Source organism: Triticum aestivum, chromosome 3A (genome assembly GCF_018294505.1).
Source record: "Triticum aestivum cultivar Chinese Spring chromosome 3A, IWGSC CS RefSeq v2.1, whole genome shotgun sequence".
NCBI lineage: Eukaryota > Viridiplantae > Streptophyta > Magnoliopsida > Poales > Poaceae > Triticum > Triticum aestivum.
In genome coordinates, this window is record NC_057800.1 from 106,088,198 (window position 1) to 106,101,895 (window position 13,698).

The following is a 13,698-nucleotide window of genomic DNA, read 5'->3' on the forward strand; positions in this document are numbered from 1 at the left end:
TGTTTGTTTACCTATCCCCCATATTATATCATCTTTTGTATCACTGTTGTTGCCATCTGTCTGTGTTCTCGGTGGGCTATTGAAGTCCTCGATAGCTGACGGGGAAGGCTGTGTAGAAGCCAGAGTAAGACGAGAGAGATGTGGATCTGTTCATTTGCAGGGGCCTGGATAGCTGACGGGGAAGAAGAGGCATGGGATCTGGATCACGAGCCGTGCTGGTGCTTGTGGCAGCAGGTCTAGCGATTGCCCCGCCCTGCGCTCTGGCTTCTTCTCACAAGTAAGCTCCTCTTCCTATTCATCCATCTGATGTGCATGTGAGGATCTCTGGTTGGATTTGGGTAACCAAGCCCCACAAGGCCAGGATGTCTTCCTATTTCGGGATCAACTGTGTCTGCCCGCTTTGATTCAGTTTCTAGGATTGGATCTTTGTTGAGTTATGCTTTGATTTTTTCAGTAGTTGATGTGGGTAGCTTTGTTTCTGCAATAGTAAATGCAGGGTCAACAACCCATGAAGTCTTGATCACAGTCTTGCCTCAGCAATAGCAGAGACTGGTTGTGTTGATGGGTGAGATGGTCAACTGACATTAGGTTGGTTGTTGGCCTGAAGCTTGAGTGAAAGATGATCATGCAGTTTACATCATAGTGGAATGCCAGTTTAACATCAGGTACAGAAAAGGGCAAGTCCAAGTATAATGAGAAAGTATTACAAACTTTTCTCGGACACACGCAAAATACCTGTGGCTTCTTTCGCGCCAAATGTCTACCTTTTCAGTTGAGAAACTGACATTAGGTCGAACGTCGAATGCTTGTGTTGGGCTGGCTGTGCAACCGCGCACGTGTGCCTCTATCGAACTGACATCAGGTTACTTGTTGGCTGGAAGCTTGAGTGAAATACTTTGTTGATCACACAGTTTACATTGTCAATTTAGTCTTGTCAATTGCCACTGAAGTAGAATGCTTTTTTTAGGAGAGTAGAATGGAAATTTAGCATCAGCTACAGAAAGAGCTATGTCAATTATAGTGAGAGAGGCGTGCCCTGCGGAGGCGCGCCAAATGTTTGTAGCTTTTAAAATTAGAAGTAACCATGAGGCGTGCCCTGCGGAGTACACGGCTCGAACGCGGGTAATAGACTGGGCGTGCACCTGCACACATGCTTCTAGCCAACTGGTCTGTAGAAGACTATAGGATGCAACTCAATTGTATTCCATCGGAGTCGGTTACATTATATACAAGAGGTGTCTTGCGTGACAAGCCAACTAACTCTACAATATCTCTAGAGATCAATCTATACAAGGCTAGAGATAAGAGGAGAATCAGTCGGAAATAAATACAAGGATATCACGTTTCAACACCCCCCGCAGTCGAAGCGTCGGCGTCGTCGTCGACGTCGGCGATGCAAAGACTGGAACGGAACTCCTGGAATGCAGCGGTAGGCAATCCCTTGGTCATGATATCGGCGAACTGTTGGGTGGTCGGTACATGAAGTACACGGAGCTGACCCAACTGAACCTTCTCACGGAGCTGCACCGGATTAGCCGCGAGATAGGTGGCCGATACGTTATCACAGAAGACCACAGTAGCCTTCGGAAGAGAAATCCGAAGCTCACCAAGAAGATGACGAAGCCAACAAGTCTCTGCAACAACATTGGCGACAGCACGGTACTCAGCCTCAGCACTCGAACGGGAAACAGTGGGCTGCCGTTTAGAGGACCAAGAGACCAAGGAGTCACCGAAGAAGACACAATATCCAGACGTGGAGCGACGAGTGTCTGGACAGCCAGCCCAATCCGCGTCAGTATAAGCGAGGAGCTCAGTCGAGGCGGATGCACGGAGACGAAGACCGTAGGTCGGAGTGCCACGAATATACCGAAGAATGCGCTTGACCAAAGACCAGTGGACATCACGAGGCGAGTGCATATGCAGGCAAACTTGCTGGACTGCGAACTGAATGTCTGGTCTGGTGAGCGTGAGGTACTGAAGGGCGCCCACAATACTGCGATAAAGAGCAGCGTCGGTGGCAGGCTGGCCGGCGGAGGCTGAGAGCTTCGGCTTGGCCTCAGCAGGTGTGGCGGCTGGTTTGCAGTCAGTCATGCCGGCACGGTCCAGAAGATCAAGAGCATACTGTCCCTGATGCAGAAAGAACCCAGTGTCATCACGTCGCACATTAATGCCGAGGAAGAAGTGCAATGCGCCGAGATCCTTCAGTCGAAACTCAGAACCGAGGCGACCAATGATGTCGCGAAGAAGATCCGTGCGGGAGGCAGTGATGACAATATCATCAACATAGAGTAGAAGCATAGCCACATGATCAGCCCGATGCAGCACGAACAGGGACGTGTCAGATGTAGTGCTGCGAAACCCAAGAAGACCAAGGAATCCGGCGATGCGCTGGTACCAAGCGCGCGGAGCCTGTTTGAGGCCATATAAGGACCGGGACAACAGACAAACATCATCCGGCCGCTGAGGGTCAACGAACCCAGTCGGCTGCTGACAGAGGACTCGCTCCTGAAGATGGCCATACAGAAAAGCATTGTTGATGTCGAGCTGATGGACGGGCCAGTGACGAGAAGCAGCCAGCTGAAGCACCACACGAATCGTGGCGGGTTTGACGACCGGAGAAAAAGTCTCAGAGAAGTCAACGCCAGCACGTTGTGCAAATCCTCGGACAACCCAGCGAGCCTTGTACCGATCCAGTGAGCCATCCGGATGGAGTTTGTGACGAAAAACCCACTTGCCCGAGATGATGTTGGCTCCAGGAGGACGAGGAACAAGGGTCCAGGTCCGGTTGGCGACGAGAGCATCGTACTCAGCTCGCATAGCGGCGGTCCAATGCGGATCACTCAACGCAGAACGCACCGATCGCGGAACCGGAGAGAGGGTCGTGACGCTGAGGTTGTGGTAGCGCGGGTTCGGCTGGTGCACACCGGCCTTGGCACGCGTCACCATATGATGGTGAGGTGGCGGAGGAGGTGGGCGTGGACCGCGACGCCGAGGCACCACAGCGACCGGCTCAGATGACGAAGAAGAAGCCGGCGCTGTGACGGGTGTCAAGGGCCCGGCCGACGGGGCCGAGAGGGTCGGCTCCTCCAGAGCCGACAGGGAGCCGGAGTGCGCACGCTCGGTCGGCGATGTGGGCGTAGAGGAGCCCGAAGAGCCCGGCTCCGCCTGAGCCGACGAGGCCCCTGATGGTCCGGCTGGGGTGGCGCCCGACTCCACCAGAGTCGGGGGGCGACGACCCAACGAGGCCGGGGGGACGGGCTCCTCCAGAGCCAAGAGGCGGGGGCCCGGCGTGGCCGGGGAGGCCGACTCCTCCCGAGTCGGCAGAGGGAACGCCGAGGGCGGCGAGGCAGCACGCGACGAAGGCGCAGCCGCGCCCGAACGGCGAGGCGGTGGGAGCGCAAGGGCTCCACGAGGCCTGCGAGGAGAGGCGTCCAGAGGTGGCGAGGGACGCGATGCAGCCTGCTGAAACGGAAAAACAACCTCATCAAAATACACGTGCCGAGACACGATCACACGATGGGACTCCGGGTCGTAGCAACGGAAACCTTTGGTGTTTGGTTGGTAGCCAAGAAAAACACAAGCGATAGAGCGAGGCGCAAGCTTGTGCGGTGTCGTGGCGGTGATATTGGGATAACAAAGGCAACCGAAAACATGAAGATCATCGTATGACGGAGGTGACCCAAATAAGAGGTGATGAGGGGTGTAGTTCCACCGAGGTTTGCAAGGCCGGATGTTAAGGAGAAGGGTAGCTGTGGCGAGGGCATCGGGCCAAAACCTCGCCGGCATGTGTGCGTGGAAGAGCAAGGCGCGAACACTCTCGTTAAGAGTGCGGAGAACACGTTCGGCACGACCATTTTGCTGAGATGTGTATGGACATGTGAGACGAAAAATTGTGCCATGAGAGGATAAAAGAGTGCGAATGGCGAGGTTATCAAATTCCTTTCCGTTGTCGGTTTGGAGGTGAGCAATGGTGCGGTGAAAGTGGGTGGCAACATAGGCGTAAAAGGCATGAAGAGAGGAAGCGACGTCGGATTTGCGGCGCAACGGAAAGGTCCAAGTAAAGTGAGAAAAATCATCCAAAATGACAAGGTAATATGATAAACCCGAGTTGCTAGGCACGGGAGATGTCCACACATCACAATGAATAACATCAAAAGGGAAAGTAGCAATGGATGATGAAGTTGAAAACGGCAAACGAACGTGTTTTCCTACGCGACAGGCATGACAAGTGTGTGCTGCCGATTTATTACATGAAAAGGGAAAAGTCTGCAAAATTTTATGAAGAGCGTCGGCGCCGGGATGGCCAAGGCGAGCATGCCAGAGAGACACATCAGCGTGGAGGGCGACGGGACCACTGCTTGTCGTTTGGCCACACGGGTAAAGATCGCCGGGGGAGTCACATCGGTGCAGAACCTTCCGGGAGTGGGCATCCTTGACAGAAAAACCATGTTTGTCAAACTCAACAGTAACAGGATGTTCACGAGTAAGAGTGCGGACAGAACATAAATTTTTGATTAAGGATGGAGACACAAGTACGTTATGGAGAGGGAGGGAAGATGATGAGAGAGGGAGGGAGGATGCACCGTGGTGGGTGATGGGAAGAGTGGATCCATCACCGACGACGATGCGAGAAGACAGAGGGTACGGGGAGACATGAGAGAGGATACCGGGGTTGGACGCCATATGAGCAGCGGCGCCTGTGTCCATGTACCAGTCCCCGCCGCCAGAGTAGTTGCTTGGGGAAGGGGCGGCGTGGAGGGCGGCTAGGAGCGCCGGGTCGTAGGTGTAGCCGGTCGGTGCAGCGCCGTAGGAGGATGATGAAGCAGCACCGGGAGCCATGGCCCCGGTGTACGCCGAAGAACCGCCGAGTCCGGGACCTCCGGGCGCGGCCAGGAGAGCCTGATGAAGACCCGGGCGAGGGCCAAGTATGCCCGGAGCGGGTGCCCGCGGAAGGGGCATCGAGTAGGCGTGCACCACCCCCGTCCAGGGGTTGTACCCCGTGAGCCAGGGCGGGGGCGCCGCGGCCTGAGCAGGAGCGGGCGGGGCCGTCTGGCGGGGCTGGGTGCCGCCGTTGCGGCCGCGGCCGTCGCGACCTCCCCGCCTCTTCTGGCGGCCCTGGTCAGGGGCGGCGGGCGGTGGTGGAGCCGCGGCGCGAGGAGGCTGCGGGAGGGCGGGGATGCCCTTGGTGGTGCCGGCGTGGAGGGCGGCGAGAGGAGCTTGCCGCGCCGCGTGACGAAGGCGCTTTTCCTCCATGCGAAGGTACGTGACCGCCTTGGCGTACGTCGGCGTGAGGAGGGAGAGGTTGGCGGCGGACTGGCCGAGGTCGGGGTGGAGGCCGCGAAGGAGGTTGGTGAGGAGGACGGAGTCGTCGATGTTCATGCCGACATCGCGGAGTTCGTCTGCAAGAACCTTCATCCGCGTGCAGTACTCGTCGATCGAAAGATCGTTTTGCTGCATGGTGAAAAAATCACCTTGGAGGAAGACACGGCGTTGGAGTTGATTGTCGAGGAAGAGATCGCACAGCCGTGTCCACATGGTGTACGCCGACGGATCGCGGGAGTTCACCATGTTGAAGAGGCCGGGAGAGATGGTGAGGAAGAGCCACTTGACGATGCAGGCGTCCACAGCGAGCCACTCGTCGTCGTCCTTCATGTCGGTGTAGTCGACGCTCCCGTCAACGTGCTCGATGAGACGGTAGGAGCGGAACAATAGCGCAAAGTACGTGCGCCATGCATTGTAGGACGGCGAGTCGAGGTTGAGGATGACCGGAACATGGTCCTTGATGTGGATCTCGTTGAGGCGATCGGAGGCGAACGTGGTGCCGGAGAAGGAGCCGGCGTCGGAGGCAGAGGGTTTGGCCATGGAGATGGTTGGGGTTTTTTTTTGGGTGAGAGGGGTAGAGCGGCGGCGGCTACAGGAGGTACAGAGGAGCGGTGGCGGCGATTAGGGTTTTGGGAGGGAGAGGTGGCGGCAGGAGGAGAGGGTGCGGCGGGAGTAGAGGCTGCGGCGGCGGCGAGTGCTAGGCGCGGCGGCGGCGGCAGGAGGAGTGGGCGCGGCGGCGGCTAGGGCTAGGCGCGGCGGCGACGGGTTGCGGAAGCGATAGGATCACGGTAAAACTGATACCATGTAGAAGACTATAGGATGCAACTCAATTGTATTCCATCGGAGTCGGTTACATTATATACAAGAGGTGTCTTGCGTGACAAGCCAACTAACTCTACAATATCTCTAGAGATCAATCTATACAAGGCTAGAGATAAGAGGAGAATCAGTCGGAAATAAATACAAGGATATCACGTTTCAACATGGTCGACGCCCAATTCCCGAAAGCAAATTACAATTATATGATATTCCCTTCATGGAAGATATTAATGTGCAATCCAATTATTACCCTTTTCAGGTTTGGTCTGGACATTGTACAACCAAAATTGCTGAGCTCCAGAAATGATTCATTTACTCCAAGCTCACATGTTGATTTTGACCCTTCAAAATCAAAGTGACTCTTGTGGCATCCCAGGTTTGTCTCGTCACCTCATTATGATATGTACCCTTATTGGTGGACCATAATTAAACAACATCTCATTTGATTTTCCTCTATACTAGCAGTTAAGCATTTGTTACCATGAATTTGTTGTGCATTTTCTATAATAAAAAAATTGTGTGGTGCATGAAAGATCTTCTGTACTTATAGTTGCATATCTACTCAGATGCTCATTTCTTTTTATGTGGACAAATCCCAAGTTTCTTACCTTAATTTAGGGTCTTCTCGTATGAAGGTTTTCTCTCTCGCATGGAGTGTGGCCACTTAGTATCTACGGTAATTTATCCCATCATCCGTATCACAGCTCAGTCCTCTTGCATTCAGGTTATTTATTAAAAAAACGACTTGCATCATGTTATTGAAGGTCATGTTTTCATTCTTGCAGGCACATAGTAAGATAGGGTCATCTTTAATGATGGTGCTACAAATATTCTTGCAGGCCTCCTATTTCGCCTGGCTGATAGCAAGGTGAGCATGCATACTGCTTTCATGATATTTTTATGACTGGCTCTTTTCTAACCATGAAGAAAATGTAGACAGAGAAAAATAAAATTAAACAGACCTTGAATCCCTCTATTTAACATTCTTCTACCATTTCATCTGCAAGTTAATGCTTAGATGTGTGTTACCTGTGTGAATAAACAGATATGTAACTAAATGAGGTCAGCGTTTTTGTTTTTCTTGATATTGCAATCCGTGAAGAAAGTGCACATTCTTTTGGATATATAGTAGTAGATGGTAAACTTATATAAATTGAGGTATATCAAATTATGTTCTACTACTACTAAGCCCTGGACTGTTCTACTTCTAAAAATTGATGTTTTATACTCCTTTTGAAGGATATAGTTGTTTCGAAGATTGAAGATAGGATATCATTATGGAGTTTTATTCCAAAAGGTATCGCTTGTTCCTTGCAATTACTCTTTTGTAATTCTGTCTAACCTTGCTTTCTACTCCCTCCGTTCCTTAATGGTTGTCTTTCTAGAGATTTCAACAAGTGACTACATACAGAGCAAAATGAGTGAATCTACACTCTAAAATATGTCTATATACATCCGTATGTGGTAGTCCATTTGAAATCTCTAAAAAGACAAATATTTAGGAATGGAGAGTGTAGATGTATGGCTGTTGACATTCTTAGTGGTCTCATAGCATGGGGAGAGCATGCAGATTTTGAAGTATGGAGCAAACAAAAGTGACCCTAACAAGGAAGAAACTCAATCGAGCAGTGGTGCCAATAGGCTTGTGACATTTTTTATGCACCTTTCTGATACTCCCTCCTTTCCGGTTTATAGGGCTTATCTCAAAATTTTAGTTTTTCCATTTTATAAGGCTCAATTTGGTTTTCCCCATCACATGTTCAGAGTTCAAGGTACATTAAATCATTGCATGCAAGTATTAAGAGAAAACTGACCAATGCATGCATGCATTGCAATTAATGCATTCGTAAACATAATTTTTTGAGGAAAACAAGAGCATTAATTGGGTGCTTTTGCAAACTACAAAAAATATTCCACCACTCATCATCTACCTTGGTTGGTGAGATTTTTTAATTGAGCCTTATAAACCGGAAAGGAGGGAGTATCAAGCAAGGTGGTGAAACCGTTTTCCCGGGATCCAAGGTAATGACATTATCACAGAGTCTTACTTGTGAGAAGAAGTCCTTATCATTTAAAATGTTAGATAATAACGAGATAAAAGAGACACGAGAGCACACGGATTTTTACATGGAAACCCTTGCGGGAGAAAACCACGGACGCACGAAGGCGCAATCACAATGAGGAGGAGTATTACAAGCACGTGTACAAACCATGTATCTACTAACAACACTCAATGCATATGATAAATCCGGACGAGAACAAACCATGGCATACATAAGTGAACCAACTACACTCGAATAGGGAACTCTAGACATGTACTCAATATCTGCATCTGACTTAGGACATAAAGCTGATGATAATTTGAAGTGTGCAGCTAACGGAGTACTTACTGGCTTGGCATTATGCATATTAAAACGACGAAGAACTTTATCAATATATCCTCTCTGACTTAGATATACTTTTCCAGACGGTCTATCTCTGGATATTTCCATGCCAAGTATTTTCTTTGTTGCACCCAAATCCTTCATCTTAAATTCATTACTCAATTGCTTCTTTAGTTTATTAATATCTGACATACTCTTTGCAGAAATAAGCATATCATCAACATAAAGGAGCAAATAAATAGTTGAACCTTTAACAGTTTTCGAATAAACACAACTATCATAGTTAGACCTTTTGAAACCTTGAGAGATCATAAAGGTGTCAAATCTCTTGTACCACTGTCTAGGGGATTGCTTCAATCCATAAAGAGATTTCTTTAACTTACAGACAAGCTTTTCTTTTCCAGGAATAACAAAACCTTCAGGTTGTTCCATATAAATATTCTCTTCTAATTCTCCATGTAAAAATGCAGTTTTAACATCCAATTGTTCAAGCTCAAGATCATGCATGGCAACAATACTGAGTAAAGTGCGAATAGAGCTATGCTTCACAACAGGAGAAAAGACTTCGTTATAGTCAATACCTGGAATCTGACTGTAACCTTTAGCAACTAACCTTGCTTTATATCTTGTCTCATCATTAGGAGAAACACCTTCTTTCCTCTTAAAAACCCACTTGCAACGAATAGGTTTCTTCTCTCTAGGCAATTTTACTAAATCCCAAGTGCCATTCTTTTCAAGTGATTCCATCTCATCATGCATAGCGGTCATCCACTTATTACTATCACCAGAAATAATAGCCTCGGAATATGAAGAAGGCTCAGCATTACCTTCAATTTCCTCTGCAACAGATAAAGAAAAAGAAACAATATTGCACTCTTCAATTAACCTGTCAGGTTTATTAATACCCCGCCTGACTCTGTCACGTGCGAGATTCCAACTGGGTGGAACAATAGGCTGATTTGTAGTGGGAGTGACATGATCATCATTAACGATGGGTTCATCATGTGCATCAACAATTTCATTACCAGATGAAACACCTGAATCAATAACATGATCCACCTGAACAGTAGGCTGCTGAATAGGAGGCTGCTGTTCACTCTCAACAGGAACATTAGTAGATGAAACATCATGTAACATAGCAGATTCATTAAAGATAACATTTCTGCTAATAATAATCATTTGGGTTTCAGGATTCCACAATTTGAAACCTTTAACACCAGATTTATAACCAAGAAAGATGCACTTAACAGCCCTAGGCTCCAACTTTCCATTATCAACATGAGCATAAGCAGTGCAACCAAAAACTCTCAACTGTGAATAATCAGCAGGTGAACCAGACCATACCTCAATTGGAGTTTTCTTATTAAGAGCAATAGATGGTGAACGGTTAATGAGATAACAAGCAGTGGAAGCGGCCTCAGCCCAAAAACGCCTATGCAAACCTGCATTGGACAACATGCAACGAGCTCTGGAAATAATGATCCTGTTCATACACTCAGCAACACCGTTTTGTTGAGGAGTATAAGGAACGGTATAGTGTCTGACAATGCCTTCAGACATGCAATAATTCTTAAATTGCTTAGAACGGAATTCCATACCATTATCAGTGCGAAGTATTTTTACCTTCTTTTCAGTTTGTCTCTCAATCATAATCTTCCACTCCTTAAAAGCTGAGAATGCTTCATATTTATGCTTCAAGAAATAAGGCCAAACTTTTCTCGAATAATCATCAATAATAGTCAACATGTAACTAGCACCACCTAGTGACTTTCTGCGAGATGGTCCCCATAAATCAGAATGCACATAATCAAGAATACCTTCAGTTGTATGAACTGAAGTGTTGAACTTCACCCTCTTGTGTTTGCCGAAGATACAATGCTCACAAAATTTCAATTTACCAGGTTCATATCCATCAAGAAGACCTCTCTTATTTAACTCTGCCAAACCAAGTTCACTCATATGTCCAAGACGCATATGCCAAAGGTTAGCAGCATCACAATCAGAATTCTTTGAAATAACTGGAGTAGTGTTACCTGAAATGGTATTACCTCAAAGGTAATAAAGACCATTGGTCGAACTCAAATCACCTTTCATCACAATAAGGGAACCTTTGGTGACTTCCAAAACACTATCTCCACCTGAATACTTTTATCCCTTTGCATCAAGGGCACTCATAGAAATAAGATTTCTCTTCATCTTCGGAATATACCGAACATCAGTCAAAGTTCTGATTATGCCATCAAACATCTTGATTCGAATAGAACCTATGCCTTCAATCTTGCATGGTGAATTATCAAAACCCAAAACGGAACCAGCAGAAGTAGTGGAATCAAAAGTATTAAACCAATCTCTATGCAGGCACATATGAAAAGTGCATGCAGTATCAAGTACCCACTCATCATTGGTCTCAGCACATCCAACAATAACGACAAGAGCATCATCGGAACTATCATCATGAGCAACGTTAGCAGAATTTTCACCTTGTTTCTTACCTTTTCTCTTTTCCTTGTTCTGCAACTTGAAACACTCAAAGATGTCATGCCCGTCCCTCTTGCAATACCTGCAATACTTCTTGTCTCTGGATTGCGACCGGCCCCTGTAGCCGTTCTTACTTTTGCCTATGTTTCCATTATGTGAGTTCTTCTCCTTTGTCCTGCCATGAACAGATAATCCCTCTACTTGGGATGAACTTGAACCATCATGAGGCACCATTAATTTCATCTTCTCCTTAGAGTTCAAATCTTCATAAACTTCATTAAGTGTGAGAGTATCACGACTGTATAATATGGTGTCTCGAAAATTGGTATAAGAACTTGGCAGTGAACAAAGTAACATTAGAGCAGTATCTTCCTCTTCATACTTAACCTCAATTGCAACTAGATCAGATATGATCTCTTTAAATTCTGAAATATGATTCAAAACATTACCTCCCTCGGGTAACCTGTGCAGGAATAATTTTTGTTTCAGATGCATCTTGCTGGTGAGATCTTTAGTCATGCAAATCCCTTCCGGCCTTAACCATAGAGCGGCGGCAGTTTTCTCGCTCAAAACTTCCTGCAAAATAAATGGAGTTGAATTTGTGACAAAGCCTTACAATCAATTCTTTTCTCCTCGGCAGTCCAGTCCTCAATTCGGTTCTTCCCAAAACTATCCAGTGCTACATCATAGTCGGCATGTGCCAACAACGCCCGCATCTTGACTTGCCATAGGGTAAACCTTGTGTCACGATCCAGCAGTGGAAAATCATACTTCATGGATGCCATGAGTTGATAAACTGTGCACAAAGTAGTACAAGCCGGTAGAAAAAATTCTTGACATAATTAATTTGCGGAGTAGACAAAAACGTAGGATAAATAGAACCTGATAGTACGGCCAGTGGACGTAGCAGTTGACGAAGAAAAAAAAGTATCCCTGTAGCCTTCACGTGACAGGAACAGGAGTACTAGTAGAAACCAGTTGATAAATCACCACGTACTAGAAGTAGTACTCGGGGCTGTAGCTACCAGCAGCAAGGACGCCTCGATGGATTTGACGTGTGGTGCTGCGGCTTCGCTTCCGTTGCCTCGAGACTCGGGAGCAGCGGCGGCCAGAATAAATCCCACCAATACGTCAACTCGGTGCAGCGGGATTCGTCTCGATCTCGGTGTAGAGGACAATCAAGTCTCCAAACTTGATCTGGACACGGACGATGAACCGTCGAATCCTGTCGAACTCGGCGGATTGGGCGCGCCAGATAACCCTAAACCTCTCTCGGACTCAAATCTCGTATCTGTAACTTGGCTCTGTATACCACTTGTTAGATAATAACGAGATAAAAGAGACACGAGAGCACACGGATTTTTACGTGGAAACCCTTGCGAGAGAAAACCACGGACGCACGAAGGCGCAATCACTATGAGGAGGAGTATTACAAGCACGAGACGACAGGCCGTCTGAGGTGCGACTACATGGAGTATAAGAGGGCAATACATGAGAGTCCTTGGAGGACAAGTAAACGAGTTGTACTCGTACGCGTCGGTACCAATGCAAAAGGCCCACACCGGCTGTACTACGTCTACTCCAACACGGTATAATTTGGATCACAATTTAACATAAAAAGAAGTCCTTATCAGAATGACTAGTCACACCAACATTGATATGTAGTTTCCTTGACTGAAAAGTGAAAAGGAGATAATGATCTGTATATAAGATGGACTCTTCCTACAAGTGCCATAGTAGTATGGACTTCCAATCATAAACACTGGATTCTTGTCGCATTCGCCGGCAGCGGCCCAACTGACGCAGTTACCATCTTCATCGGTGCAACCATCATCCTCGGATGCCAGCGAAGGTTTTGATTTAACAATCTTGCTCGCATGCATATGTTTTATGACGAGCCATTTCTCCCTTTCAAGGACACAACAGGCCTCATAGTGGTTGTCCTTGTCGGAGATTCCGTCAGGCCTTGAATTGAACAGCAGAATCGCGTTGCCCTTGACAGGTTTCACTGTATTAACCAGATCATTAATAGCAGAATCGCGTTATACAGTGAAACCTGTCAAGGGCAACGTGATTCTGCTGTTCAATTCAAGGCCTGACGGAATCTCCGACAAGGACAACCACTATGAGGCCTGTTGTGTCCTTGAAAGGGAGAAATGGCTCGTCATAAAACATATGCATGCGAGCAAGATTGTTAAATCAAAACCTTCGCCGGCATCCGAGGATGATGGTTGCACCGATGAAGATGGTAACTGCGTCAGTTGGGCCGCTGCCGGCGAATGCGACAAGAATCCAGTGTTTATGATTGGAAGTCCATACTACTATGGCACTTGTAGGAAGAGCTGTTTTTTTTGTTTTCGTCCATTGCCCTTAGGGATGTCTCTTAGCATTTTCGTTGTTTAATATGGACATTGGTGCTGTAAGTGGAAAATGATTCAGCAAATTGTGCACTGCCCACACATAACCTTTACTGTTGTCAGGAAATGTAGTACATAGGTATTGGATTGGCTGCTCTTATAAAGTTATGGAAATTAATTCTGACCTCAGTTTGTTCCGTCAGAGAATGCCTGCATGCATAATCGCACTTGTCTGCATCTTTGCATTCCAGCAACTTTCTGGGTACATGGATAATTTTGGGCCTAACATGTTTTTGGCTTGAACATTTCTAACGTGTGTGGACTCTTATATGATGATA

At 47.3% G+C, this 13,698-nt stretch overlaps 1 pseudogene; it reads left to right on the plus strand.

Annotated features, from left to right (window-relative positions):
* The first annotated feature begins 191 nt into the window (after window positions 1-191).
* On the plus strand, window positions 192-13,406 carry LOC123056834 (probable prolyl 4-hydroxylase 7; annotated as a pseudogene).
* Window positions 13,407-13,698: the final 292 nt, after the last annotated feature.